Genomic DNA, 16,866 nt, shown 5'->3' on the forward strand with positions numbered 1-16,866 from the left:
TAACAACCAATGTGATGTCCATCTCATTATGGATCTAACTCTTAGTCACATTGAGTAGCATTTGTCCTACCACTTTTAAAGGGGAGATCCAACTCGTTTAAATAATTATAGGCCAATCTCAAAGCTGTCACCCCTGGTGAAAATACTTGAAACCCTTGTAAGTGAACAGCTAAAATAGTAAATAAAAACTAACTCATTTTATCAATGTACCAATCGGGCTTCAGGAAGAAGCATAGCACAATTACAGCAGCCATGAAGGTTTTAAATGATATCACTGAAGCCATTGACAAAAAACACCACTGTGTCTCACTTTTTATTGATCCCTCTAAGGCTTTTGATACAGTTGATCATGCTATACCAAGGCAGAGATTGTTGAGTGTAGGTCTTTCAGAGCATGCAGTTGCATGGTTTGCTAACTATCTGTCTGATAGAACTCAGTGCACTCAATTTGATGGGCTTATGTCTGTTAAATTGTCTGTCTTGAATGGTGTGCCCCAAGGCTCTGTACTTGGTCCTCTCTTATTCACTATTTATATAAATGATTTAGACAAAAATGTCCAAAATGCACAACCTCATTTTTATGCTGATGATACTATTATTTACTGTTGTGCCTCGTCTCTTACAAAAGCTTTCCAGAACATGCAAACTGCTTTTTATACTGTTCAACATACCTTGTGTCAATTGAAGCTTATCCTCAATACTGACAAAACTAAACTAATGGCGTTTTCTAATGCAAGAAATAGACCTCTGAACCTTTCGCCTATTACTACCTGTCAGGGCAAGGAGATTGAAGTTGTAACCTCATATAAATATCTTGGAATTTTAATTGATGACGGCCTCTCTTTTAGATTGCATATTCAACAACTTACAAAAATTGAAGTTGAAATTGGGATTTTATTTTAGGAATAAGGCCTGTTTTTCTTTTGAAGCCAGAAGGAGGCTAGTGTCAGCTACATTTATGCCTTTACTAGACTATAGGGATATTTTATATATGAATGCTTGCACTCAGTGTTTGAGATCAATTGACACCCTTTACCATGGCACTTTGTGATTGATTTTAAAACCCTTACGCACCACTGCACTTTGTATACCAGGGTTGGCTGGAATTCTCTAGTCACTCGTAGGCTCAGTCACTGGTATACGTTTATTTACAAAGCCATTTTGGGTTTACTACCTTTTATTTGTGCATTTTTATTGTTCAGAAATGTGGTGGGTACTTCACTGGACTTTATCCTGCTAACTGTTCCAAATGTCCCAACTGAATTTGGTAAAAGGGCTTTTACGTCCTCTGTGCCATCGTCTTGGAACACCTCACAAAATACTTTTAAACTGGAAGAACTTGTCCCGATTGGTGTTTTTAAATCACTGATGAAGGATTTTTTGAGGCTGATTCCCTGACCTGTCAATGTTTTTAATTTGCTGTTAAATACTCTTGTGAATTCAATGGTTTTTACTAGATTACTTGTAGTTTTTCATGTTGTCTTATCTGTCATTTTTTTGTAATGACTCTGTGCTGCCTATCTTGGCCAGGGCGCTCTTGAAAAATAGATTTTAAACTCAATGAGCCCTTCCTGGTTAAATAAAGGTTTAAAAAAATACAAAGTAGCATTATTCCCCCAGTCAGAGGTATCACAGAGGACAACACGTACTGCACACGTGCAGAGTAGACCTCTCCAACCTGAAACTCTACATTCCTACGGTCTTCCCAGCAGGATGGGTATCATAGGCTCCGTTTACACAGGCAAACCAGTTGTGATGTTTTTTCCACTAATTTGTCTTTTGACAAATCACAGATTTTTTCACATCAGATCTTTTTCAGAGCTGATCTGATTGGTCAAAAGAAAATAAATAGACTTGGCTGCCTGTGTAAACGTAGCCATAGTGTCTCAGTATGATGAAGCGTCATCATTGTAAACCTGTTCTCTAAGCTCAGTAGGATCTAGATGCTCTGTGGTTGACTGTGTAGTTTCATTATGTAAAGCCTTTATACTGTAATGAAGGCTTAGACCACAGTCAGGCACATACAGTCAGTACACAACCCCGTACAGAAGTTAGAGAAGAGTTAGGCCCTCATTCATCTGTGGACATACTTTAGACCAGTATACAGGGGTTTGGCAATGCAAACCTGAGTCAAACCCTGGGCTCAACTAGTATGTTACTGGTTATAAACGTACCAGTCTGTTGGGCAGCGTCCACGAGTAGGACTGTCTTGGTCCGTCCATCTGGCCCCGAGGAACACACCTCCTTCTGGACAGCTACAGTCCTCATGGGGGGCCTTCTGGCCCTCAGGGACTGACACAACCCCACCTGCTGCTGCTGATAGAACATAGACTATAATAACATTAAACATGATTTTGTATATTGATGTTATACGACCCAATTAATGGTATTAATTAATGAATTCATTGATGGTATTAATTGATCAGTAATGTAAAAATGAAGTATGGACCTGAGCACCTTGCATTAGGGTAGACCAGCAGAATAACATGTTTGACCTCTAACCTCTTACCTTGGGTAGAACGGCAGGTCTGCCCATGCCCCTCCCACCTCTCTGATTAGCTAGTCCAAACGCCTGTCCGAGAGCGGCCGGTCTCTCGCTGACGTCAGCTGATATAGGGTTTACCACGCCAGGCTGCAGGGGCCCGGCGTACGTTCCTGGGAAGGGCTGGTAGAGGAACAGAACAACTGTATTTTCCATCTGTGCCAAACATTCACACATACTCCACTACCTACCATGCTAAAGGGCACATTGGCAATGAATAGTACCTGTGACAATGAACATTTATCCTCCACTTCTTCTGTTCTCCTAACCATTTCTTCAGGCTACTAGTCTTGTAAACCTCTTCTCCCAAAACAACACACTCCACTACCTACCAAGCGAAAGGGCACATTGAAGGTGAATAGTACCTGAGATCTGACACCAGCAGCCCTCCGGGTTGCTAATTCACTTCCCTGTTCTATCTCCTCGCCCAGGATTTGAACTAGCAACCTTCTGACTTCTGGTCTGCCTCTAACCCCTAACATTTCAGCTACCTACCTGGTAAAAGCCCATCATGGGCGGGCAGGGTGCAGGCATGATCTGGTAGTAGGTGTAGTCATTGGAGACTGGAGGCTGGGGGAGGACAGGATGGGGTAAGCTAGGTACGGACCACCTGGGCTGGGGTTGGGCTGCTGCCAGCGCAGGTCCCCTCCTCCACTATACATAGGGTGCTGTTGTCTGTAGAGGGGAGGGAGAGAACAAATGACTGGTGTAGTTATGATTGTATGAATATACAACATACAGTTTCTTGCGAAAGTATTCAGCCCCCTTGAACTTTGTGACCTTTTGCCACATTTCAGGCTTCAAACATAAAGATATAAAACTGTATTTTGTTTGTGAAGAATCAACAACAAGTGGGACACAATCATGAAGTGGAACGACATTTATTGGATATTTCAAACTTATTAGGACTAATATACCCGTAGGAAGCCAGAGAAAACTGTGTCAAACTAAGACAAAGCTTGTTACACTGCTGATATCAGTGTAGAGCTGACTGTGTGTGTGTGTGTGTGTGTGTGTGTGTGTGTGTGTGTGTGTGTGTGTGTGTGTGTGTGTGTGTGTGTGTGTGTGTGTGTGTGTGTGTGTGTGTGTGTGTGTGTGTGTGTGTGTGTGGCTGACAAGGATCCAGCTGACATTTTCACAGCCGGTGGTCTTGAGAGACCACTTCCTGCTATTCAAAACAGACAGGAAGGAAACGAACGTGCAGCAAGAGGCAGATCACCCTGACAAAGAGAAACGCACAGGACACACACACAGGTCGACAGCTCTCAATCACATCCAGGGCATAAAGTTAACACCCGACAAAGAGAAACGCACAGGACACACACACAGGTCGACAGCTCTCAATCACATCCAGGGCATAAAATTAACACCCAACACCTGCGGGTAAAATGAATTAACACCCAACACCTATATTTCACCAACCCCATTGGCGGGTGGTCAATGTGCAGGACTCTACAGTGGGAGCATTACATTCCTGAATAAAAAGTCCAAAGTCAAGTATGAGCACATGTGAGTTAGTGTTCAGAAAATGTTGCAGTATCTGTTTTTAAAGTATTTAAAGTATTTTGTTTCAAAGCTGCTAATTCCACAAAGAAATATCAAACCTACAGTTGAAGTCTGAAGTTTTCATACACTTAGGTTGGAGTCATTAAAACTCATTTTTCAACCACTCCACAAATGTCTTGTTAACAAACTATAGTTTTGGCAAGTCGGTCAGGACATCTACTTTGTGCATGACACAAGTAATCTTTCAAACAATTGTTTAGACAGATTATTTCACTTATAATTCACTGTATCACAATTCCAGTGAGTTAGAAGTTTACATACACTAAGTTGACTGTGCCTTTAAACAGCTTGGAGAATTCCAGAAAATATCATGGCTTTCGAAGCTTCTGATAGGCTAATTGACATAATTTTAGTCAATTGGAGGTGTACCTGTGGATGTATTTCAAGGCCTACCTTCAAACTCAGGTCCTCTTTGCTTGACATCATGGGAAAATCACAAGAAATCAGCCAAGACGTCAGAAAAGAAAGTGTAGACCTCCACAAGTCTGGTTCATCTAATCCAAAACCGCCATATAAAAACCAGACTACAGTTTGTAACTGCACATGGGGACAAAGATCGTACTTTTTGGAGAAATGTCCTCTGGTCTGATGAAACAAAAATAGAACTGTTTGGCCATAATGACCATCACTATGTTTGGAGGAAAAAGGGGGAGGCTTGCAAGGCGAAGAACACCATCCACACCGTGAAGCACAGGGGTGGCAGCATCATGTTGTCAGGGGTACTTTGCTGCAGGAGGGACTGGTGCACTTCACAAAATAGATGGCATCATGAGGAAGGGAAAATTATGTGGATATATTGAAGCAACATCTCAAGACATCAGTCAGGAAGTTAGAGCTTGGTCACAAATGGGTCTTCCAAATGGACAATGACCCCAAGCATACTTCCAAAGTGTGGTAAAATGGCTTGAGGACAAAGTCAAGGTATTGGAGTGGCCATCACAAAGCCCAGACCTCAATCCCGAAGAAAATGTGTGGGCAGAACTGAAAAAGAGTGTATGAGCAAGGAGGCCTACAAACCTGACTCAGTTACACCAGCTCTGTCAGGAGGAATGGGCCAAAATTCACCCAACTTATTGTGGAAGGCTACCTGAAACATTTGACCTTAGTTAAACAATTTAAAGGCAATGCTACCAAATACTAATTGACTGTATGTAAACTTCTGACCCACTGGGAATGTGATGAAAGAAATAAAAGCGGAAATCATTCTCTACTAGTATTCTGATATTTCACAGTCTTAAAACAAGGTGGTGATCCTAACTGACCTAAGACAGAGAATTTTTTACTATGATTAAATGTCAGGAATTGTGAAAAACTGAGTTGGCTAAGGTGTGTGTAAACTCAGAGACTTCAACTATATGTCCCATCTGGCACAGCTGAGCTCACTGAGTGAAATGCTGATAGATTCCTTTTTGGAGGCACTGTGCACAGACATAAACGTTGGTCTTACGTTCCACAAACGTCTACAAAGTGAGACTTTGTCTTTGTGTTCCTTGGCTATTTACATTGTTTTGCTCACAAGTTCAGTAGCTTTTCAACATTAGTTTGAGTCTGTTGCTTCAACTGATAGCAAAGAGTCAGATCCCAAATCGCACACACCAAGGTAACCTCCCGCCCTTAAAGGGCCAACTCAACAATTTGTCTATGATATTTTGGTTTAAAAAATCCAGTCACAAAAAAATGAAAGAGTAATATCACATTTCTTGTTTTTAGAAACGTTACAAAGCATGGTCATCTGTTTTTGGTGTGTTTTTATTTAAAAATCAGAGTGCCTGGTATATTTTTCTGCCCTGATCACATCCCTGGGTGGTAACTGATCATTCACAGCCTAGCTGTGTGTAACACTCACACAGTATATGGGGTTTCCTTAGGTGAATCAGAAGGAAGACCCTATCAGTTTTTGACATGGGCACAGGCACATTCCTGTAGGAGGGCCAGAAACAGGCACATAGGAGGGTCAGAAACAGGCACATTCCTGTAGGAGGGTCAGAAACAGGCACATTCCTGTAGGAGGGTCAGAAACAGGCACATTCCTGTAGGAGGGTCAGAAACAGGCACATTCCATAGGAGGGCCAGAAACAGACACATTCCTGTAGGAGGGCCAGAAACAGGCACATTCCTGTAGGAGGGTCAGAAACAGGAACATTCCTAATGCCAGAAACAGGAATATTCCTGTAGGAGGCCAGAAACAGGAATATTCCTGTAGGAGGGCCAGAAACAGGAATATTCCTAGGAGGGCCAGAAACAGGAATATTCCTGTAGGAGGGCCAGAAACAATATTCCTGGACTCCAGGGAGCTAATGCTAGGCTAACTGTCAGCAGCTCAGGTACAGAGGCAGGGTAGTTCTAATACAGATTGTATCAGTGACAGTCGCACCTCAGACTCTTAGGGTCAAATTACCAGAGACAGATTAAGCCTAGTTTTGAATGAAAAGACATGTGCTCAGAAATTCCCCATTGAATATGGTTTTTAATCCAGGACTAGGCTTAATCTGTGTCCAGGAAACCTGCCCTTAGTGTGTAGGGTGTAGGCTGCATGATCTAGGGACTATAAGATGTAGGGTGATGTGTCTACCTGTTGGATTGATTCTCCTGGACAAAAGGGTAGCAGGTGATGAGGTAACTGGGGATTGGGGTGGGCTCTACCCCCCCTCCTCCTTCTCCTCCTCCAGACACGCTCATGGTGACCAGCGCTCCTTCCAGACCATTCTTTTGTGGGACAAACGGCTCCACTTCGGCTGACAGTTTCACATCCTGCAAGGAGAGACAGACAGACACGGACGTCACAGACAGGACCTGACTGGAGAGGGAGAGGACAGGACCTGACAGGAGAGGAAGGGACAGGACCTGACAGGAGAGGAAAGGGCAGGACCTGACAGGAGAGGACCTGAGGAGAGGAGAGGACCTGCCAGGAGAGGAGAGGACAGGATAGGACCTGACAGGAGAGGACAGGACCTGACAGGAGAGGACAGGACCTGACAGGAGAGGACAGGACCTGACAGGAGAGGACAGGACCTGACAGGAGAGGATAGGACCTGACAGGAGAGGACAGGACCTGACAGGAGAGGACAGGACCTGACAGGAGAGGATAGGACCTGACAGGAGAGGATAGGACCTGACAGGAGAGGAGAGGACCTGACAGGAGAGGACAGGACCTGACAGGAGAGGACAGGACCTGACCTGACAGGAGAGGACCTGACAGGAGAGGACCTAACAGGACCTGCCAGGAGAGGACCTGCCAGGAGAGGAGAGGACAGGAGAGGAGAGGACCTGCCAGGAGAGGAGAGGACAGGAGAGGACCTGCCAGGAGAGGAGAGGACAGGAGAGGACCTGCCAGGAGAGGAGAGGACAGGAGAGGACCTGCCAGGAGAGGAGAGGACAGGAGAGGACCTGCCAGGAGAGGAGAGGAGAGGAGAGGACCTGCCAGGAGGAAGAGGACCTGCCAGGAGGAAGAGGACAGGAGAGGACCTGCCAGGAGGAAGAGGACAGGAGAGGACCTGCCAGGAGGAGGAGGACAGGAGAGGACCTGCCAGGAGAGAGAGGACAGGACCTGTCAGGAGAGAGAGGACAGGACCTGTCAGGAGAGAGAGGACAGGACCTGTCAGGAGGGAGAGGACAGGACCTGACAGGAGAGGACCTGACTGGACAGAATCACCTCGCAACGCACCAGACAGACTCAGGAAAGTCTGAGTAGGTATGTTACCTAAGGAGCAGCTCGCTACTTCACCCAGCGAGAATAGAATAGGGTGCCAAGGCTAGACTAATTATTAACATAAATCATGACTTCATCTGGCAACATCTCCACGACACAGCCAAAACAACAGAACTGGTTCCTTCACGACAAATGAAACAACTGGCAACAAGAGAAACAACTTTTCACTGGATCTGAGAATGGAGAGTTGGAGTCAATGGCTGTCTCTGAAAATACACTTTATTACAATAGTGAACTACTTTGACCAGGGAACATAGAATAGCATCCTGCCCAGGGGTATTTTTTATTTATTTAACCTTTGTTTAAGAAGGCAAGACAGTTAGGAATTGGTTCTTATTTACAATGACGGCCTAGGAACAGTGGATTAACTGCCTTGTTCAGAGGCAGAACGACAGATTTTCACCTTGTCAGTTCGGGGATTCGATCTAGCAACCTTTCGGTTACTGGCCGAACTAGTAACCGAAAGCCACTAGGCTACCTGCTGGTTAGCCACTCTAACCACTAGGCTACCTGGCTACCTACAGTACATCAAGCTGCCTAACGAAGCAGGCGATAGGCTCCTGCGCTATGGGCTGTTTTAATGTGAACAAGGCTATTTACTTATATAGGGAATAGGGTGCCAGGTCGGTCACAGACGATGAAAGCATAACAAAGTGTTGACCTTAGAGCAGTGTGATCAGGGGACGTGTGAGTGTAGCAGACAGACACAGCAACATGTAACCTGGTGCAATAGAAACACTTCCTGGTTGGTCTGACACTGATCAGATCAGAGTGGTGTGGAGAGCAGAGGACTGTTTCCTTGTACTCAGAGAACATGACTGACTGAGGGCCTTAGAACACACAGTCCAATACCTGTGCTTTCAGCCTAACCCTTCCTATTAAGTTATGCCAACACAATACAGCATTTTAGGGAGTGCCTTGGAACTGTTATGCTTCATTGGTAAACATTTTTTGCCCCTTTCCTCCAAAGAGCCCCTCTCCCTACCAGCTACCACTAACATTAAACACTAGGTAGCACTCCTACCATCAGCATTCTGTCCTGAGACATTCCTTTCCTATGGACCTGCCTGGTCCAAGTCTGGCCCTGAAGGTGCCCCTTAGATGCTGATCTTGAGTTAGTTTTGCATTTCCCCCACTATTGGTTTACGTTAGGATTGGGGGAGGGGAAGCTGATCCTAGATCTGTACCTAGGGGAAACTTCACCTCAGAGCCACCAGAGAGCAACCAGCAGACCCGGGGTGGTAATGACTCAGTCACCCAGCATCTTCAGGAGAACTTTATGGGCCAGCTATATTTAGCTGCTCATTCTTCCCAGAGAGATTACACTAGTAGCTAACTATGTGTTACATAAGGTCTCTAAAGACAATGTCAACTAGGACACAGCCTACCCATAAAGATCCTTTAATTCAATTGTTCTATTTAATTCTGTGGGCCTACCTCTATTGCTATCATGCCACAGGTACAGAGGTGGTGGTTTGTGGTGTGCGTGTGTGTGGTATGTATGTGTGTGTGTGTGGTGTGCGTGTGTGTGGTATGTATGTGTGTGTGTGTGGTGTGCGTGTGAATGTGTGAATGTGTGTGTGTGTGGTGTGCGGTGTGCGTGGTATGAATGTGCGTGTGTGTGGTATGAATGTGTGTGTGTGTGGTGTGCGTGGTATGTATGTGTGTGTGTGGTGTGCGTGGGTGTGGTATGTATGTGTGTGGTGTGCGTGGGTGTGGAGGGGAGGAAGGCTGTGATGAAATGTCAAAATAATACAGGTCATAAAGAGGTCGACCGATTATGATTTTTCAACGCCGATAATGATTATTGGAGGACCAAAAAATCTGATACCGATTAATCGGCCGGTTGTATTTTTAAAATGTATTTGTAATAATGACAATTACAACAATACTAAATGAACACTTAACTTAATATAATACATCAATAAAATCAATTTAGCCTCAACTAAATAATGAAATGTGTTCAATTTGGTTTAAATAATGCAAAAACAAAGTGTTGGAGAAGAAAGTAAAAGTGCAATAAGCGCTATGTAAGAAAGCTAACGTTTCAGTTCCTTGCTCAGAACATGAGAACATATGAAAGCTGGTGGTTCTTTTTAACATGAGTCTTCAATATTCCCAGGTAAGAAATTTTTAGGTTGTAGTTATTCTAGGAATTATAGGACTATTTCCCTCTACATTAGTATTTAATTAACCGTAGACTATTGCCAGTGTAACAGTATGGCTTCCATCCCTCTCCTCCCTGGGCTCGAACCAGCAACACAACGACAACAGCCACATCAAAGCAGCGTTACCCATGCAGAGCAAGGGAAACAACTACCCCAAGGCTCAGAGCGAGTGAAGTTTGAAACGCTATTAGCGCGCTCTAACTCGCCAGCCATTTCACTTCGGTTACACCAGCCTCATCTCGGGAGTTGATAGGCTTGAAGTCATAAATAGCGCAATGCTTGGCTTGAAGTCATAAACAGCGCAATGCTTGATGCACAACGAAGAGCTGCTGGCAAAACGCATGAGAGTGTTGTCTGAATGAATGTTTACACGCCTGCTTCTGCCTACCACCGCTCAGTCAGATACTTAGATACTTGTATGCTCAGTCAGATTATATGCAACGCAGGACACGCTAGATAATATCTAGTAATATCATCAACCATGTGTAGTTAACTAGTGATTATGATTGATTGTTTTTTATAACATAAGTTTAATGCTAGCTAGCAACTTACCTTGGCTTACTGCATTTGCGTAACAGGCAGTCTCCTTGTGGAGTGCAACGAGAGAGAGGCAGGTTGTTATTGCGTTGGATTAGTTAACTGTAAGGTTGCAAGATTGGATCTCCCGAGCTGACAAGGTGAAAATCTGTCGTTCTGCCCGAACGAGGCAGTTAACCCACCGTTTCTAGGCCGTCATTGAAAATAAGAATGTGTTCTTAACTGACTTGCCGAGTTAAATAAAGATTAAGTAAAGAAAAAAAAAAATTTATTTATTTATTTTATTTTTATAAATACAGATTTCCGATTGTTATGAAAACTTGAAATCGGCCATTCCGATTCATCGATCGACCTCTAGTCATAAAATATCCATCATAAAATGTGTGTCACAAAGTATGTGTCAAACATACCTGTACAGCTACCCGACACATCACAAACCACAGTACCATGTCAAATCAACAGAGGCCTACCTCTCTGAAAATAAAATACAAAGGATGACAATTATCCATTGTTTGAAACAATGTCCTCCAGGGTTTGGATAGGTCAGATGAGATGCAGCCTACTGCTCTAGTATTGGTATCATCAGTGGATTGGAAGAGTGGAAAGATACTGTAGGCCACTAGATGGGACAATAACAGGATGACAGCCTGGGTCAAAGCTGGGAAATATTTACAACAGGTCAACAGCTCAGTGTCTTAAAGGAATGTAGTCAAAGCACTCTCAATGAGCTTTTACTTGTCTGTCTGTCTGGATGGGTGGGTGGGTTCTGGGTGAAACTGAAGAAACACAGACCATCTCTACAACCCCTCACCACTATTCCCTCTCCTCTTCCCCCCACCCTGCTCTGTTGCCTCGACCAAATCACATTTTGCTATCAATTGAATTAATGTTTGTTTGTAGTCCTGATGAATGCTGCTTCAGGGGACTTTAAACACTGATATGGAAACACTGAACTGGGTCTGACTACTAAGTCATGACCATTGGACTGTTTATCTAGGTTCACCTCTTATCAAAACTGACCATTGACATCATGTTGACTGAATCACAGGCCTTCCTGCCCAGCTGACACATCGGGACTTGCTGCTTCAGTCCCAAATGGCACCCTATTCCTTTCATAGTACACTACTTTTGACCAGAGCTCAATAGGGTGCCATTTGAGATGGAGTCCAGACCTATCACTGGGGCGGGCAGCTGCGGTCAGAGGATAGATCAACCTCATCCACCCCTTTCATTCTGAGAGGAGGAAAGGAAGAGGGAGAGTTGACACGAGTTCACGACACAAAGACACTCCATTCTCCCAGCCAGGGTCGGAATGTATGAATCCAGCATCAGTACAGCAGTGAACACACACCACACACACCGCCATTGTTTCCCAGTGCTACTGTACTGTCCGTGGGCAGTGTGGGCTGACATCTGATAGATCCAGGGGTCCTGACTGGTCAACACAGAGCGCTAGGGGTGACGTAGCCAGCTGAAAACAATACCCTGCAGTATACTAGATGGCAGCCTTCTGTGGCATAAACTATGGTGCCATATACTGTCATGGAATTAAGCCTAGTGAAAAATATGACATTTTAAATTAACCATGATTTGTTTCCATATGAGGTTTGATGGTTAGGACTACTCTAAAGAGAGCTGGTTACTTTAGATAATTACGTGAAGTTAGTTACACAAAACAGAGGGGTTGGTTGTGTTACTTTAGATGACAAGGATGCTGATAGAGGAGAGGTTGGTAAATTTAAACTTTAGGTGACGGGGTTGGCTACTTTGTATAAAGGACGTTACAGGAAGTAGGCCTGGCTAGCTATAGGTGACGTTACAGGAAGTAGGCCTGGCTAGCTATAGGTGACTTTACAGGAAGTAGGCCTGGCTAGCTATAGGTGACGTTACAGGAGGTAGGCCTGGCTAGCTATAGGTGACGTTACAGGAAGTAGGCCTGGCTAGCTATAGGGTGACTGGCTAGCTACAGGAAGTAGGCCTGGCTAGCTATAGGTGACTTTACAGGAAGTAGGCCTGGCTAGCTATAGGTGACGTTACAGGAGGTAGGCCTGGCTATAGGTGACGTTACAGGAGGTAGGCCTGGCTATAGGTGACAGGGGAGACAGTTACAGGATTAGGCCTGAGAGGATCAGTTGAGGAGTGAGGATGGTGGCCCAACCAGGATAAGCCAATTACACAACTAGCTACAACAGAGTCAGTTACTATAGGACTCCAGCCCTAGTCCACCAGGGAAAGGAGACTCCAAACATGTATGCCCTGGCTGGGGGAGATTCAGCCAGGAAGTCCCTGGCTGTGTCCAGGTCTGGGTTCTTTAACTCTGGGTGCCATTCTCCATTCCGCTGGTGTGAAGGTGTAGGTTGTTTGTTCAGACGGAGTTGTATGTGATTGATTAGCGCCTGGGATGTGAGTGAGAATAGCAGCGATTATGGAAAAGGCTGCAGGTTGGACAGGTTGTGTGTGTGTGTATGCGTGTTAGAGCGAGGAAGAGAGAGAATAGCAGCGATTGTGGAAAAGGCTGCAGGTTGACGTGTGTGTGTGTGTATGCGTGTTAGAGCGAGGAAGAGAGAGAATAGCAGCGATTATGGAAGATGCATTAGCAGGTAGCCTAGCGGTTAGAGGGTAAGGCCAGTCACCCTGAAAGTTCGCTGGTTCGAATCCCGAACCGACTAGGTGAAAAATCTGTAGATGTGCCCTAGAGTAAGGCACTTAACCCTAATTGCTTCTATAAGTGGAGCTCAGCTCCAGATGTGTGGTGAAAAAGCCAGGGCAGCACTGGCCTGGCAAAACTGGGTGGGACTACTGGGCCATCAACCATCAAACCCTTTATCCATTCAAGCTTTTGTCTCCGATTCATTGTCTTCTAACATTCTCAGCTGGAAAGAGAGAAGTTGTATTGTTCTTTCACTGTTGTTGAATGGGAGGGGGCAAGAGAGGGAGCAATAGAGTGGTGGGTGGATGAGCGAGCTCCAGTGTGTGCATGTACACTACATTTTGAAAAATATATCACAAGCATGAAACCATCTTGGGTCCTTGAGTCTCCCATGCACCATCATCACATCACTGTGGACCAAAACTCAGCCGATGTGGCATCTGATGGTGACACAGGAGGACTTCATCCAAATCAAATCACATTTTACGCGCCGATTACAACAGGTGTCGACCTTACTGTGAAATGCTTACTGTCAAACCCTTAACCAACAACTCAGTTCAAGAAATAGCCAGCTGAAAACAATACCCTGCAGTATACTAGATGGCAGCCCTCTGTGGCCTAAACTATGGTGCCATATACTGTCATGGAATTAAGCCTAAAATATGACATTTTAAATGGGCACTTACAGTAAGTTAGACCACATAATAGAGTAGCTAACTTGCATCATAGTTAAGTTGCCCTATGCGCAGCAGGAGTCACTCAATGGAATGCGATTCAAATGCAAAAGAACCGGACATTCCTCCAGAGCGAATCAGCGGGCTAGTTAGTTGTCAACAATCTACCACACACTCACTGCAGACTGGAGGTTTCTGGTAACTGGTCACTACCTAGCTAGTTAACTTACCCTGGTCCGTATTATAATAACTATCTAGCTAGTTATTTAACGGTGTGTCAAACATCAAAGTTTACCAGATAGCTAAGTCAGTTCATGTCAACCGATATGTTGACATGAACGGTCATTAATGTCAACACGTTGTGACAGTATAGGTACTGTAACTAGTTTAGTTAGATTATCAATACAGTTAGCCTCAATTAAAACATATCTAGTACATAGATCAGCATATCAGGGAGAACAGATGAGATATTGGCCATCCAAAATGACAAGCGTATAAAAGCTGCTTAGCTAACTGGCTAGTTAGCTAGTTCACTTGTCTTTACTTACACGCATGCCTAGTACGCGTAGTGATCTCGTTAGATGACAAATCATTGACAATAATCAAACATCGGATAAACTCACGGACACTTCTAAAACATTAAAAGGGACATTGTTACCTGCAGATACGTTTTGGGCCTAGCTAGCTAGCTTCATATTCCCATTAGCTAACTAAAGCTAGTTGTGCCGTTACCAGACATAATCGGTTCCGTCATTACTTCGCAGAGAAAATCCGTCTTTACCTTATCACAAGAGTCCATGTCAATCGCTGAGACCGCGGCAGACCGTCATTGAGCACGCAGTGGTCGTCAAGATATAGGTGATTTAATTTTCTTCATTGTAAATGTTGAGCCATTTGTGTGAAACACACCCTGTTTTACCTCTGCCTAGTTGAACTGTTGCTGCCTAGCTAGCTCGGCTAGCTCTGAATGTGTCAACGTAGGAATGGAATGGCAGAGGGGATGGTCATCCGGGACGGAAAGCCCACAGTCTCACACAATGTTCGTCTTTGCCTTCGGCGTCTGTCACTGATAAGATTTGAAGGACCAGGATAAATAGGCCTACTGTGCAAAAAGTATATATTTTTTTGTTGCGTAAAGCAGCTGCAGTAATTTAAACTCAGTTTTTCACAATTCCTGACATTTAATCCTAGTAAAATTACCTGTTTTAGGTCCGTTAGGATTGCCACTTTATTTTAAGAATGTGAAATGTCAGAATAATAGTAGAGTGATTTATTTCAGCTTTTATTTCTTTAATCACATTCCCAGTGGGTCAGAATTTTACATACACTCAATTAGTATTTGGTAGCATTGCCTTTAAATTGTTTAACTTGGGTCAAACGTTTTGGGTAGCCTTCCACAAGCTTCCCACAATAAGTGGGGTGAATTTTTGCCCAATCCTCCTGACAGAGCTGGTGTAACTGAGTCAGGTTTGTAGGCCTCCTTGCTCATACACACTTTTTCAGTTCTGCCCACAAATCTTCAATGGGATTGAGGTCAGGGCTTTGTGATGGCCACTCCAATACCTTGACTTTGTTGTCCTCAAGCCATTTTGGCACAACTTTCGAAGTATGCTTGGGGTCATTGTCCATTTGGAAGACCCATTTGTGACCAAGCTCTAACTTCCTGACTGATGTCTTGAGATGTTGCTTCAATTTATCCACATAATTTTCCTCCCTATTTTGTGAAGTGCACCAGTCCCTCCTGCAGCAAAGCACTCCCACAACATGATGCTGCCACCCCGTGCTTCATGGTTGGGATGGTGTTCTTCAGTTTGCAAGCCTCCTCCTTTTCCCTCCAAACATAGTGATGGTCATTATGGCCAAACAGTTCTATTTTTGTTTCATCAGACCAGAGGACATTTCTCCAAAAAGTTTGATCTTTGTCCCTGTGTGCAATTGCAAACCGTAGTCTGGCTTTTACATGACGGTTTTGGAGTAGTGGCTTCTTCCTTGCTGAGCGGCCTTTCAGGTTATGTCGATATAGGACTTGTTTTACTGTGGATATAGATACTTTTGACCCGTTTCCTCCAGCATCTTCACAAGGTCCTTTGCTGTTGTTCTGAGATTGATTTGCACGTTTCGCACCAAAGTACGTTCATCTCTAGGAGACAAAACGCATCTTCTTCCTGAGCGGTATGACAGCTGCGTGGTCCCGTGGTGTTTATACTTGCATACTATTGTTTGTACAGATGAACGTGGTACTTTCAAGCGTTTGGACATTTCTCCCAAGGATGAACCAGACTTGCAGAGGTTAACAATTATTTTTCTGAGGTCTTGGCTGATTTCTTTTGATTTACCCATGATTTCAAGCAAAGAGGCGAGGCACTGAGTTTGAGAGCAGGCCTTGAAATACATCCACAGGTACACCTCCAATTGACTCAAATTATGTCAATTAGCCTATCAGAAGCTTCGAAAGCCATGACATCATTTTTTGAATTCTCCAAGCTAAAGGCACAGTCAACTTAGTGTATGTAAGCTTACGACCCACTGGAATTGTGATACAGTGAATTATAAGTTAAATAATTAGTCTGTAAACAATTGTTAGAAAAATGACTTGTGTCATGCACAAAGTAGATGTCCTGACCGACTTGCCAAAACTATAGTTTGTTAACAAGACATTTGTCGAGTGGTTGAAAAACGAGTTTTAATTGCTACAACCAAAGTGTATGTAAACTTCCGACTTCAACTGTATGTCTAGCCTACAACACTGAATCAACTTTTGGATAATAATTCTAACAGATTTCTGCTTTGCTACTGTTCTGTATGCAATGTGATGGATGACATACATTTTCAGTGATGGGAGTGAATCTATCTATCTATTCATAACTTTCTGCACACAAACAATTGACTAACACTAAGAACAGGAGTCTGTTGCAAATACCAAATAATACCGATATTTACAAATAATATAGTATGGAACCAATGTTAGCATGAGAGCTAAAAGGTAGACGGTATCTAGACCTACATAGAAATGTCATATA

The 16,866-nt window shown here is 43.9% G+C and overlaps 1 pseudogene; it reads right to left on the reverse strand.

The window, feature by feature from the left end:
- The window catches only part of LOC124033459, a 130,759-nt pseudogene extending 115,861 nt beyond the window's left edge, over window positions 1-14,898 (reverse strand).
- Window positions 14,899-16,866: the final 1,968 nt, after the last annotated feature.

Source organism: Oncorhynchus gorbuscha, linkage group LG04 (assembly GCF_021184085.1).
Source record: "Oncorhynchus gorbuscha isolate QuinsamMale2020 ecotype Even-year linkage group LG04, OgorEven_v1.0, whole genome shotgun sequence".
NCBI lineage: Eukaryota > Metazoa > Chordata > Actinopteri > Salmoniformes > Salmonidae > Oncorhynchus > Oncorhynchus gorbuscha.